This window comes from Aquila chrysaetos, chromosome 13 (assembly GCF_900496995.4).
Source record: "Aquila chrysaetos chrysaetos chromosome 13, bAquChr1.4, whole genome shotgun sequence".
Taxonomy (NCBI): domain Eukaryota; kingdom Metazoa; phylum Chordata; class Aves; order Accipitriformes; family Accipitridae; genus Aquila; species Aquila chrysaetos.
This window is the reverse complement of record NC_044016.1, coordinates 13174078-13189241: the sequence shown is the minus strand read 5'-3', so window position 1 is coordinate 13189241 and position 15164 is coordinate 13174078.

The window sequence follows — 15164 nt, the reverse complement described above, 5'->3', positions numbered from 1 at the left end:
TCTGATATTGAAAGACCCAGATATGCTCTGGTTATGTGTACTTTCCGCAAGAAGTCTCACCTTAGCTAGTTATACTAATAAAGCTATTGGTTTCAAAACAGCTGTTTTGAACAACTTAGAGCCAGAATTTGGAAAATAGATTAAATACTATGAATCTCAATCATACTGTAACTCAGACTACGGGAACCTCATTATCTCCAGAGTTACTACTAATTGACACTGGTGTAAGAGGAGACACTAGTTCATATCTATAATTTGAAAATGTCTCTCTCTTTGGGAAACATCTGAAAGCTGATCTGAAAGATAGAACCATTTTTAAAAATCCAGACTAGTCCCTTGAAAAGATTTGCACACATTTGTCACAGTACCACTTTGATGGAGCAATTCAGACATTGCAACAGTAATGTTTTTTGACCTTTTAATCAATTCCATTTTGCAAGTACTCTGTCTGAGAACCACAAAGGGTATTTACAGGACCCATTCCCTGGAGTCAATGGAAACTTTCTGTCAAATAACCATCTGCAGAGACAGATAAAATACATAATGACAGGATACATTTGTGAAGAATCTGAATGCACTGAAAAAATAAATCTGGACCTGAAAGCAGATGAGTTAGAACAAAGGGACCCAAGAAAGATGTAAGGCAGCAATTAGGGCTAGAAAATTAAAAATACAGAGGAATTTAATCAAACAGGACAGTCTAATCAATGAAAAGCATGCCACATGCTCTCTGAGTAATTGCATCCCTCCCCCTTTTTTTTTTTTTTTGTGGTGGTAGTAAGCCTATATTTAAGATAATTGCATTCCTATAAAACTCAGAAGTCTAGGACTACCATCATTTTTGTATTTGTCACATGGGAGTTCATGCTTATTCCCCTGAAGTCAACAGCAGCTGTCAAGTGATTTCAGTGGAAGCAGGAAAGGTAGTGGTGATGGACAAGTAAGTGACAAGTGGACTTCCAGCACAAGCTGCTCCATTACCTTTTCTTTTATTGCCTTTCCCTAGAAGAAAGAATTAGCCCATCTGATGATACAGACAACCTGAGTACTTCTCCATGGTAGTGTGTACTCAGACACTATGCAAGTAGGTCTCCTGTGCGCCACTCCCCATCTCAATCCGGTGTAACTATGTCACTTACTCAAAAGTGGTGAGTAGACAAGAATTAAGCATAAATCTTAAAGCCAAGCTGGACAGAAACACGCAAACAAATCCACTCATTAAACAACCACATCAATGATTGTTAATTGCCAGTTCTGTATTTCTAGTGCTTTTATCCAGAGAGATGGGTGAAATCCTTTAGAGATGCTTCTGATCTCACATCTGAACCAGCATTTAAAAGTGTGATTTTAAATCAAGCTATTTAGCATAATCTAACCAGAACTTAAATGAAAAATAAAGAATTTTATTTGTGTATACACCTACAGTTCCCAGCACTACAACCTTTAGGGGAAGACACATCTATGTTTGGTAAATGCATCTTACACACTTACCTGTTTTCTCATGTGCCAGTAAATCATGCTAGTTCAAGCATTTCTATAGTGACACAACCGCGCCGCATGAGGAGGAGCTAGACTAGTACAAGAACAGTATTTTGTGCAGCCTTTAGGATTTTAGGTCCACTATTCAGAAAGGGTTGTAATTGTTACAAACCCCTGCCACACACACACTCCTGAGTACATTGGGCTAGCCTTACTGTAAAACAACATCAAAAATCTCCATGCCTTTGATCAAACACTCCAACAGACAATCAAGCGCTAATAACAGGGATACTGTTTGGACTTACCATATTTTCCTGGCTAGCAGGCTAATGCCATTTTCCTGATGGGAGATTATAGAGATTTAATTAAAGCTACCATGTTTTAATAATGGACTCATTTAATAGAAAAACTGCTTTGGAAAAGGACAGTCAGTCTAAATGCCAGTCTGTGTCTGGGACCTTCATAAAGTTCTTTTGTACTTAATACTTGTAGCCAAAACAACAATCAAGCCTTTGTTAACAATGTCCCTGAAACAGAAGAGTGGCAGTGAAACTGTAGAAGTTAACTCTTTCATTCTATATCTTCTTATTGATTCCCAATTCAATGCTTCTTTTTTTCAGCTATAGTAAAATAACCTTCAGTGGACTCTATACCTACCTCCACAGAAAGCAGTCTGGACCTGACCATTGCTTAGCCTAGATTTGAGTAATCAGTTCCAAACTGTTTGCAGGGCTAATAAAAATAGGCTAGAGAGAGAAAATTACTATTGGCTATCTTAATTTTAGGAAATACCTCTCTTAAAAACAGTATTATGTCCTATAATCAATGTACTGAGAGGTAATCAGAAATTAGTTTGTATAAAAGACTCTTATTCTTGAATAATAAAAGGCAGTATCATTGGTATACAAATATGTTGAAAGTTAGGATGCTTCAAGAATTTACATCTAGAACTACCTGGAGACTGACATATATACAAAATAGACTCCAACATCTAGAAACTCTGGACAAACCTCGTATCTCCTACAGGCTTTCTAAAGCCTGCTTGTCCTAGAACAAAGAACATTGTGCAATGCCACTAAGTGACATCCAAAGGCAGTTTCAATCTCAGCTTCCTCTCAACCATCAATTGTTTTTACTTCGGTGTATCTTCATTTATTAATTTCTCTTTATCTTCTCTTTTCCTTGGTCTCCATTTGTCTTTGGTTTTCCCACCACAAATGGAGAGGATGCATTTTATTTTAAATTTACTTTTTAAAAGAAAATTGCTTCTCTCTGCTGTTCATTCTGTTCCATTGTGCATTTCACATCCCGATAGTCTGACAATATACTTATTCCCATACACTTCTCTCATCTGGGATTGTATTTCCAAAAAGCCTCCCAAAAGCACTGTATTATTTACTAGCATACATTTTGGCACACATGAAATGTGTGATTGTATTTATATTCATGCCTTTTGCATATATACATCTATACAGACCTTGAAAATATTGCAAGTGTTTTTCCTAAGATTTTTAACAATTTTACTCTATTGGTGTTGCCTGCTTTAAATCCCAGTATGACTCTTTTTCATCCATATCATTATAAAAACAACACAGAAACCTTAAAACAACCAGATGCAAAACCCCACCAACCAAAAGAATCCTCAATTTAGTTGCAAGAAAAGGCTTGAAATACATATATATATATATATTCTGAATTACATCTTAACTAACTTCTATTACCATCCCTACTACCAGTAAGATAATTTGCTTTGAAAAGAAGCACGGTGATTTAGTCTCTGTAGTATTTATAGGTATTAATACTATTAACAATTCTTTAGATAAACTTTTTTAAAATTTTTTAATTTTAAATTCTTTAAAAGCAAATTAATTTTGTAAGAATGTTTAAATTTAAATTTAAACTTTTAAAAAAAAGTAGTCTCAAGCACGGTCATATTATATGTAGGATTTGTGAGATGTGCACTAAGAGCAAAATGTGACATTAAAATAATGTGAAGTGTTTAAAAAAAAAGCAATTTTAACTTAAAGCTGGAGTTCCATTCTGATGTCTGTCTGTTCAGAGTTATTCCTCCTTAGATTTCAGAATAGCTGCTTCTCACAGATAGGCAGTATACAGGGTTTAATATCCAGAAACACCTGTAAAATAAATAGAAGCCAATCTGAATGGAAGTTATAAAGTAAATTTTAAAAAGCACATATTTCATAGCAGCTTTTAAAACTCCCCCAATCCAAAGAGAATATAGAGGCTTGATTCCACGACACAATAGAAGAAAGACTCCTTTAATGGATAAGCTTAAAGTCAGGCCCTTAACTCATCTCACAGGCTACTGAACCCTTCTCAGGACTCTGGAGGAGCAGCCACCCTTCTCACTAGAAGAGCAAACACCTGGATTGGGTAATTTCGCTAGGTAAGTCCTTTAAAAATGTGGTCAGAACATATAATAGAAATACTGACACATCCTTCTAAAAAACAGTGCTGCCTGTATATAGCCAGTGCTGCCAAACTGTATAATAGATATACGTAGAACAGCAGAATAAACCTATTTGGAAAGCACAGCAAAATGGTATTAAATTGTGCAAAGCAATTAGAACTGAACATCTGCATTCTTTTCAGATTACTGAACCATGTATGGCTATTCAATTTTTTTCAATTACAACATTGTGCAGAGCTATATATTTCAAAGCGCTTCTCTAGGAACTAATATATAGTTCAACCAGGGTGGTATCCACAGTGTCACCACCAAGGGCAAATAGATAAAGTTACCAGAGGGAATTATTCTTTTGTGGCAGGTTGATTTAGTCTTTTTAAATGACAGCAGCTGAACAATCAACTCTTATTTGTTTCTGTTACTAATAGGGAGGTGTTAGGCAGGTCAGCCTTGTAATAAAGTTTTTCTGTGAGAATAAACTGCCAGTCTTGATAACAAAATTACAGCGTTGATAATAGTAAATAGAAAGACCAAGCAGCCCTTGAAGGTGTTTGAGTCCATCACTGAAAATAATCTCTCTGCTGTGTTTAGGGACATTACTTTAGTCAGCAAAAACAATTATTTTTTTTTTTTACAGTTAATCAACTCTAATATTTCTTTTAAATAAAGACTGAGATTTGAGAACAGAAACAGGGGCTTCAGGAACCGAGGGGTGTGTAGCAAATGTATGTAACATTAAAAACAAGTCCTAATAGCTTGAGATTTGAGAGCAATAACTTGTCTCTATTTACATATTTGAAGAGTAACCATTATGTTGTATACAGAGCATGCAACGTAATGCCCTGCCCCTGGGAGAGCAAATATCAACAGGCAAAAATAAAATAAAATTAAACTCTCAGTAGGATAATCACAAACAGATCATCAAGATAGCAGTTGCCAGTTCGTCAGCAGCTTGGAGTGAAAGTGTCACCTTAGCTCTAATTGAACTTACTGTAACCTGAAAAGTAACAGTCTCGAAGGCTGAGGTTGCTCCACAGGGGAATTGAGCCAAGCACATGCTGCACACCCACCCTGTGTTGTGGGAGGGAGGCAAGCAGCTCGGCTGCGGTTTGACATGCCGGATTGCTTCCCACATGGACCGGGCTGTGACTCCCACTGAATATGCAGAGAAGGGTGTTTGAGGCAATGTTTCTCTTCAGGAGCACTGTGATGCCAGCAGAAGTTCAGCAGGTGAAGCCAAGCTCACAGAAAGGCCTAAAAGACCCAGCTCAGCTCTCAGAGCAGTCCTCTGAGCAAGGCTGGACCTCAGAAACCCCCACCCCGTGCTAACAAGTTAAGCCAAATTACTCCATTTCCGTAGCCAGTGGAGCCCAAATTTGTCACCGTAATGCCACAGTTTGGCTACTTGGTCTACAAGCTCTGAGCAACACACCTACCAGGCTTTTTACGAACCCCACCTCCACAGAAAAGGAAATCTAGAGACAAACCCATTCCTCAGACCACTTCATACCCTACTGGGAATGTCCCTCTTACCTGAAAGACAAGTTCAAAGGCTTTAGTAGGTTAAAGTCTTTCCAGTGAGCATGCCCTCTTCATGTGGTTGACATAGTTTTGGTCTAGTAAAAGATTATTTTTCTCCCCAAAATTGCAAATTTTATCCTCATTAACTTTTTTACCCATATATGCTGGGAAACCCTTAGTTGTAAACTTGTGTTTCCATTTCACCTGTTGCTGCCGACAGCCTTTCCTGAAACCCCAGCGTGTTGATCCCATCATCACACCGTCTACATCTAAATTAAAAGCATTCCAGTCCTCTAAAATTGCCCTGCAGATAAACATAACCAACTTAAACACAGAGCAGTATTTCTCAATCTGTATTCTGCTTTGTGTAGAAGCTTTGTATCTACTTCAGACTCAGGAGGAGGCTCCCACATCACGTTTTATGCAGCTACATAGTTTGGCTGAATAGAAGCTCTTGCCTCTTTATTCAGTCCTTGCCTCAGCCATACACCCAGCTGAGAGCTAGCAAATTGTTTCCAGATTAACATACCTGCTGTGCTGGTGTTCAGTGCTCCCCTGAGGAACTTCTCTAGTTTAGTGGCACTTTTATCACTCCCCCTTCTGCACGCTGTGCACTCTCCGTGAACACTTCCAAACTCTGTCCTGGTGATGGTAGATTCTCCAGTTCCTACACCTCCTTCCAAATGCCAAAGCATCTTCGGGACTCAAGATTGCCACAAAACAAATTATAGGCTTTTGGCTTCACCTGCCCTGTGATTTTCTGCCTTTTCTTTGTAAGATTTTAGATTCACCAAAATATCCACACAGGCATCTTTTTTTCTCCAGAAATTTCATTCTGAAGCCTGCCCAGAAATTCTGAATGCTTCCCTAGCACCTCATTCAGACTTCTGTTTCTCTCTCAGCTTTTTCTCCTCGTTATCAATGTGGATGTCACCTGCAATTGCTCAGGGCAAAGAAGATTTTGTTAGAGGTCTGCTTCATTCTAGAGAGGAGTTTCTAACTCATCGCAAACCAAGTTTACCCATTACACAATAGGCTGTGGCAAAGGACACCATTCCCCATAACCAGTCCAGTGGCTAACACGTTCACAGGGAGCAGGCTTCATGCATCAGTCCTTCCCAACCACAACTAGCAAATGTTCTAACCACCGCAGTGACTAACAGGGTGAGGTCCTTTCGCTTTCTTGCCTATTGAGTGAGGATAAACATGTCCTGATCTCATAAGACTAAACCTTACAAGTGAGACATCCCCTTGTTTGTGTAATCCCGTCCAGGATTAGTCAGAACCTGGAGAGAGAGAATTATGAAGACTTTTAGTTAACGATTGGTACTTTCCATACACATACTTTTGGACTGTGTACACAGAATCTATTCAGTTCTAACTCTTTCTTCTTTATTATTTCAAATTTTTTTAAACAAAATCTCAGTTTGGGGCTTGAAAATACACTGACATTTCAGTGAATCACTTGGGACCCCTGGGCCCTGACCAGCACTTGCAGGATTACGTCAGGCTGGAGAATCCGGGAGTATATTGGGTTAATGAAGGACATTGTGAAAAACAGTTGTGCTTAAATCACTGAAAACAGAGAACTACAGGAAACCTGTACTCACATCCATTTTAAGAGCCTGGCCTTACTAGATAGGCTTCATTCAGAGGGGCTTTAGAGGTATGATGGAGAAAGCCAGGCTCAGTTACAAAAAACTGCACAGGCAGCAGAGGCTGAATAGGCATGGCCCAGCATGGTGATTCACCATTACCTGTCTGCTGAGCTGTGAAGCAAGAGTGGCATTGTTTCTATTTAGTGCTTGTAAATAAACTGGCAAAAGTGAAAGAAAAATCAAAGCCAAGGGTGAAAGGGTGGGATAAAAATGAGATATAAATAGTGAGAAAGATTGAATACCGGAGATTTTATTGCTTGCTGTCCTAGTTTCAGCTGGGATAGAGTTAACTGTCTTCCTAGTAGCTGGTACGGTGCTATGTTTTGAGTTCAGTATGTGAAGAATGTTGATAACACTGATGTTTTCAGTTGCTGCTAGTAGTGTTTAGACTAATGTCAAGGATTTTTCAGCTTCTCATGCCCAGCCAGTGAGAAAGCTGGAGGGGCACAAGAAGTTGGCACAGGACACAGCCAGGGCAGCTGACCCAAACTGGCCAACGGGGTATTCCATACCATGGGACGTCACGTCTAGTATAGGAACTGGGAGGTGGGGCAGGGGGTTCACCACTCAGGGACTAACGGGGTGTCAATCGGCAGGTGGTGAGCAATTGCACTGCGCATCATTTGTACATTCCAATCCTTTTATTATTGCTGTTGTCATTTTATTAGTGTTATCATTATCATTATTAGTTTCTTCTTTTCTGTTCTATTAAACTGTTCTTATCTCAACCCGTGGGTTTTGCTTCTTTTTCCCGATTTTCTCCCCCATCCCACTGGGTGGGGGGGAGTGAGTGAGCGGCTGCGTGGTGCTTAGTTGCTGGCTGGGGTTAAACCACAACACTTGCTAATGGATTTAACAAACCCAAATATGTAACAGACTAGAGCATCCCTGTTGCTTAATTGTAAAACCATATACTTTCCAAAAGCTAGGGAAAGTCACTATAGATATATAGCGCTATTGTAGTCTTTCCTTGTAAAGCAATTAAATTGCACCATGAAGAAATGTTAACCCTGGAAAACTAAATTTATACAGAGAACTGGGTGTCAATCTGGGGGTTGAATTTACTGCAGTCTCCTAAAGGGAAGATCTTTGAAACCAAACCCAAACTTTATTTAAGCATTTCTGTCTTGTTAAAGTACTTTACAAGGTGTTACCATATCCAACTGAAGTTCACACACAAATGATGTCATTTGCAGCAACACTTCAAGAAAAAACAAGATATTGTTTAAGAGGCATTTTATGATAAGCTACATATCAGAAATGCAGATGATAATATACACTGTAACTACTGCAAATTTTTCCAAAATCCTCAAGTGTCAGTAAAACACTGAACAAGGTGTGGCAGCACAGAGAAGATACCACAAGGCAAGCTCCGGAGTAACTCTTCAGTGCATTAACTGCTCTTATAATAACTGCCCATGTACTCAGCATTGTGCATAGATGGGTCAGAGTTGCCCTTGAGCAGAAATGTGGGGTGGGAGCATGTGATGGGGCAGGTAGAGAAGAGCTGACAGGCTGTGTGCTGTCACCCTCAGCCAGGCACACTCACCCTGTGACACATGGTGACCACAGCTACCTTCTGCCATCGATCTGGAGCCTCCAGCCTGAGTCACAGGGCAGATCCCTGCAGGAGGCACTGGCCTGAGCTACCTCTGGCCACCCCACATGGTGGTAACCTGGGAAACTAACTCAGGGCATCTCCATCCCAGCTAGCTGCATGTTATCTTGTCCTTGTAGTTTTGCAGCATGGCTGAATTGTTTGGAGGTTTCTGCTTTCGGGCTCCAGCGTTGGGGGAGTTCAGTGTTGCAGTCTGATGCAGTGTCTAGGTTACAGGTGCTGCTAGATGAGTGGCTGCTTTACCAGCTGAAAATACCACAGAAATGAGAAATGTAATTGCAGATGAGTTCTAATTAGAAAATCAAGGTATAAAAATATTCTCCTGCTAGTCTGTGTGCCACCAGGCCTGTTTGTCTTTTGATCTGAAGCAGATTTGCAGATCCCAGGAACAAAGCAGAGTCATTGCTCTTTCAGATCCTGGTATTGTTCTTACACTCTCCTCAGCCTGATCATATCCCCATAGACAATGTCCATTCTTCAAATTGGACCACAGTTGTTTGCTTGCTTTAATAGACTTCTACCTGTCTTTTCATAATTTATTTGCCCTCTCTCTAGTTCCCACCACTGTAACCATTAAATACTCTGATTTCATACCCTGTTGTCCCTCTGACTTTTTAATCATAAAATCGTTTTTCTTTACACCTGACACTTCTTGAAGAACTCATAGCTTAACTAGATATGTTTCATTTAAGGCTGTAGTTCCTGGTCCATGGACTAATGCTGCTAGTTCACCAGTTTTATAAATTTCTTTTTTGATGCCAGTGCAATGCTTTTCACAGCCAGTGGTGCTGATTCCTTTGTAGCTCTCTACACATAGCATATCTCCTTTTATCTGGAAAATGTCTACCCTCTCAACACAAGCTCCAGCAAAATTACCTTTCTACATACCTTTTTTTTCTTACAATCAAATTGGTGCTTCATTTCAGCAGTTTGCCCATTGCTTTTCTCCCAGAATGAAGCCACTTTGTGGTACCTAACATTTAGTGTAAGTCTAGACCAACTACACCAAATGTCTAATGCATCTGAAGATCATTATCAGCAATTTGAACATCCATGATGTAATGCCAACCACGTGACCAAGAAACTCAGCCTTTGATCAGATAAATGCCATGCCTTCTAATACGGTAGTCACCATGAACTCATGGTGACTTTTGAAGACATTTGGAAGACTAAAATTTCACTCTAAATGATAGAGTATTCTTCCCTCCATAATGAGAACCTTACTTGTTTTGTCAACAAGTCACTCATTGCCCCTACAATGTTTTTTCCTTTGGAAGAGAGTAAAAGTTACAATGAGAAAGGAGCTAAGGTATGTGGACATGACATCAGTACTCTGACATGGTCAGTAATCAATAGAAACAAATTATTCCAAGATGAGAAAATAACAATTATCTCGTTTTGATGTTTTGCTGTTTTGTTCTGCTACTATCATCTTCCCTTAAGGAGCAGTTTTCTTCCTCAGAACTTTACATAGAACTACCTTGTTGCCTGTAAATGTGACTTTCTGGAGCAGCTTCAGGTGGGATAGGTTAATGTACAGACACCTAAATGCTGTTCCTTACCATTCCAGATCATGAGTTCATCTGATAATACTGGATTCCCAGTTCCCTTTTTATTTTTCAAATTATTCTAGACCACAATTTTCAAAAAAAAAGGTTGACAACATGGCATTTATCTGATGTAGTGTGGTCTTTTTAAGGTCTGCAATATGAACATATTCATTCATCTCAGTGAGATCTATTGCTGCAAGGTCTCTTTCAGCATCACCCCAATAAAGGACTGGTCAAATATTACCAGGAGAAAAGTGCAACATGCCAGGCCAAGCCAAGCTTTTGAGGCATGGGGGAACATAGCCGTCTGTCTTCCAAGAAATCCCCTGTCTGCAAAGAAAAAGGATCATTGGTGCTTCCCAAGAGGGAAGCCTTCTTCCCACTGCAGTTACAAGAGTGTGTGAGGGAAGGAATGAGAAGGGGGGCACAAGAAGCACACAGGATCCATATGCTATAATGTGCTTCAGGGTCCAAACAGCCATAATCTTTCTCTTGATTCCAGTCTCTCAATTCATATCTGTAACTTCCATCAGCAAAAATCTTGAAATATTTGCAGTAAGCTCTTTTGCACATTTGGCTATTAAAATCAGTGACAAAAAACATCCAAGTTGCACCAGATGCTTCCTCAACAAGCAGTGGGCATTTCTGAAAGGGAGCATCAACTTGCTGTACATTGATTTATAGAATTTTTTTCATTAACACTGTGTTTCCACAATGCTGAATACATTTTCTGGCTGGTCTAAATTAAACAGACTTCAAAAACTATACTGTTACACGCACTCTGCAGAAGAAAATACACATTTCTATCTTCTCTTTTTCACTACACAAAACTAAAACCAAACTATTTAAATACTTTAATAAATGCAACAAGGCATTTAATTCTAAGTAATTCAAAATTTCTACAGCAAAAGGCCTTGCAAATCATCATGTAAGATACTTCAGACCAACATTTACTCAATTGTTAGCAACTTATCTATGGCAAAAGATTATTTGTATACACATGATACAAGTAGCTTACAGCCAAATGGCAACTGAAGAGGGTTATCTTAATTTGTCTGGAAGGGTTGGGTTTTCTTTTTGTACTGGTGGCTTTCTTTTTATTAATAAAACAGAGCTTTCCTGGCAATTCATACTCCTATAATTTATAAGATCTGTAGTCTTGTAGTCTTAAATGGCTATCTAGGGGTTTAAATAAAAGGAAAATGATCTCTGTGCCACTGAAACAACACAAATTTGTGGTCTGTGCTACAGCTTTATTGATTGGAAACTCTCCCAAAGCTAGAAGAACATGAATTACATTTCATTTTTCTAACTAGAGTTAATAGCCAAGATGTGCTCAAAATAATTAGCTAGATTTAAAATCATTTAGGGCAACAAATTCCAAGTTGTTTGATCCTAGGTTAAACATTAGTCTGTGATGTCACATAAGCCAAACAAACCACAATTGTGAAATATTTCACTGTTCTGATTTTTTTTTTTTCTTACCACGACACATCAGTTTCTTTGGAAACTGCAGCACTGAGCGTGATGTTATGTTTCTCAGACTGAGGAAGCGTTCTGATTGACTGATGATCATTTTAATGTGGGGCTTTAATCTAGTTAAACCACAGGGCTCAGGCAGAGCAGATGTTCAGTGTGTTTCTGAACTGAAAGCCCTATCTCCTTTCAGTGAAAACATATACACTTTTATTCCACTCCCAGAATCCCCAAATATGGTATTTTAGGACACACCAACCCAGGTTGCAGCTAGGACGTGGCTGCGCTCCTAGCAGCAATTAGATACAGTTTTCCTCATCTGGGCTTTCAAAAATCCCAACGCAGGCATTTTGTTATAAACAAACATCTGGTTGAGTCTCAGTAACAAGGAAAGATAAAGTGTTTTTGACAGAACTTTGCCCTCTGGTCAAACTTCGCTTTTCACTAGTGTCTTTCATTTAAAGCTTTTTGAAGGCTATTTGCACAGGTCTCTAACAGGATGTCAATAAGCAGATTCACTGATATGGAGAAAAGTGATCCAATACGCTGAGTATAGTTTTTAGAGTAAAGAAAGAAAATAGGGAGCCTGTAGCAAAAAAAAATGCATAATCAAGTACATCAGATCAAAGCTGATACAATGTAGTGACAAGGGTTTTCCAGCTGCTTTCACTGAGGTTTAAGCATGATAATTTTATCTCACACAGGACAAAGAAAAGCTACGAACATTAGCACAGTGCAGCTAAACTGCCATCCCTCCACACTCAGTCCTATTCTCTTACCATGAGCATCAGAGGTTTCTTTCCTTGTTAATCACAGCAAAACATGTTGGCATGTTGAAGTGCAGAAATAAATCCCATCTTTGCACATTAAACTTTACATGCACCTTTTTGTCAGCTGGACTGGTATCTGGGAGGTCTCGGGTGAAGCTGGGAGGGGACGGACATGAGAGCCACAACCAGGGATGCTGCCCTGCCCGGGAAAGTGTTCTTCCACATCTCAGTCCTCACCTCTGTTGCCTGAACCAAGAAACGTAAGGTAACAATAAGCCTCTGACTGGCTAAAGAGTATCCACCGATACAACAACACAGCGAGTGCTGACATTTTACTGACACTCCTTCTTCAATATGTAGGATAGATAGGAACAACATATGTAGGGTACCCTTGAAAAGACAGGTGTCATCAAGCATATACCAGTTTCTTTGACAGTGTGAAATGGCAGATGCTAATAGCTGAATCCAATTGGATATTAATTACGGATGCTGTCCTTAAATAGCCCCTGAAAAGCACCTTACAATCCCAGTTCTTTCAGACATTAAGAGGAAGTGAGGGAATTCATCACTTTGCACCTTCCAGAAGACACCACCAATAATTTCACAGAAGACAGACCAAAATAGGAGTTTTATTTTAAGTGAAGCTATTGGAGGTTGCAAAGGACTAGGAGGAGTTCTTGGGATACAGAAAGTGTTGGGCGGCAGTACTGATACTGTGCTATGGTCTCCTTAAGACATTCTGTACGCAGAGTAGGAGGAGGAGAAACCCATTTGATGTTAATTTATTATTTTCCTTTCAGAGCCTTCATCACATACCAGCAACTATCCTCTTGGCTCTTGGAAGTGTTTGGAGGGGAAAAAAAAAGAAAAGAGAGAGAGAGAGAGATGAGGTTGAAGGCACAGAATTTCTGGAGCAATCTGTAGACAGAGCACAGCTGGAGAAATTGTGGATTGTGTTTTAGTCAGTCTACAAACTTTAAAAAAAAAAAAACAAACCACTTTTAAGCACATGCAATTTCTCTGTTGAAACTGCTTCATTGGCTGCCTTCTTAACATCTACTATAGATGCAGCCAGAAAAATCAGTGTTTTTAATGCAAATCCATACTCTTCATATCCCCTGTGTTTGAGCTGTACCACCACATTTTGTCTTCTCTTTAAGAACCAAAGCAAACACTCTGCAGCAGCAGATAGGCTAATGGTAGTAACCAAACCACTCTGCGATATGTAATTCTTGGAAGGTAAACATATTCCTCTTAAAACAACAAATGAATTATTTTCTTTGCATACCTTTCTCCCAAGAGAAGGGATAACAAAATTCTTGCATTGGCATGGTGCTGAGATTTCTCTCCTGGGCTCTGTAAACAATACATTATAAGAGGTTATCCACATGTACTGCAAATACAACCTGTTTTTATGACTAAGCTACTACCAGAACATGAATGATAAGCCAGTTTCTTCCATGTATTCCTGACATTTCTCTTTAGAAAAATCAAATTTCACTAACAATGAAAACTGATATTTTAACCAGAGGTGATTTAGCCTTTGGGGCTCAGTGAACAATATCCAACTATCTGTAATATTACACTGCTCTGTGGGTTGACAGCTCATATTTGAGCTCCAAGTGACTGAAAATAAAACAGCCTCCAAAAGCTCCCCTGCCATAAACAGGAAGAAAGAAAAACCCCACCTAACTACATAGACTGAGGTCCAGCATTTCCCAATGGAGTAATGTTCAGTCAGAATTTGGAGGTTTAGCTAGTCCTGTACAGATGTCCACTCACACAGCTAATTAACATTAAAGCTCATACAGTAGCAAAGCAAGTTAATTACACGTCTTGAAGTTATTATTCCCACTGAGCTAGACCCAGAGACCACGGATCTTAACTCCTCTACAGGGATGGTTGCCTTCTGCCCAGTTGTGACGTTTGTCTTTTGTATATAGTACAGCACATCATATAGCATATAGGCAGCTGACCAGGCTCCAAACAAGCTAACACATGGGGAGGAAAAGCAGCTTAGCTACAGCAACATGGACCCCTGCTTATGCTATATACACCCTCGTGTTCTGGCAAAGACCTAGCTGAGCACTATGGTGTAGGGCGTCTGGCTGTGGTACATCAGGTAGTGCATTTAAAGCCAGTTCTGGTATATCCAGATTACTGCAGTGTGCAACATGCTATATCACCTTACAGGCCTCTGACGTTACACTGATGGGCACCAGCCGAGAGCCTCAAGTCTTGCTTCCAAAGAAGGCAAAAGGAATCCTGCATTTGTCTTCTTCAACTCACATTTTTTTGTATTTTTCAAGCCATAACTAGAGGTAGATGTGCTCCCTGAGAGATGAGAAGCTTTTCTCTGTAACTCCTTTTATATCTTTAGGTATCAAAGCAGGAACACACCTCCCATCACCATGTACAGTACGGCTGACAGTGAGTGTTATTTCCTGTCTGGAAACGCAGAGGCTATCAAATTAGTTAGCTGAAGTTGTATAGCTCAGAAATTGCAGCCAGACATCAATATGCCCTACAGAGGGTCTCAGGTGTGCAGTAACTCACCTTCACCATTACTGATGCATCTAAATGCATTAATTCATGGACCTGATCCACTCCTGAAATATCAACACTGCAATACAACTGCTGTCATAAACTACTGCAACCTGAATT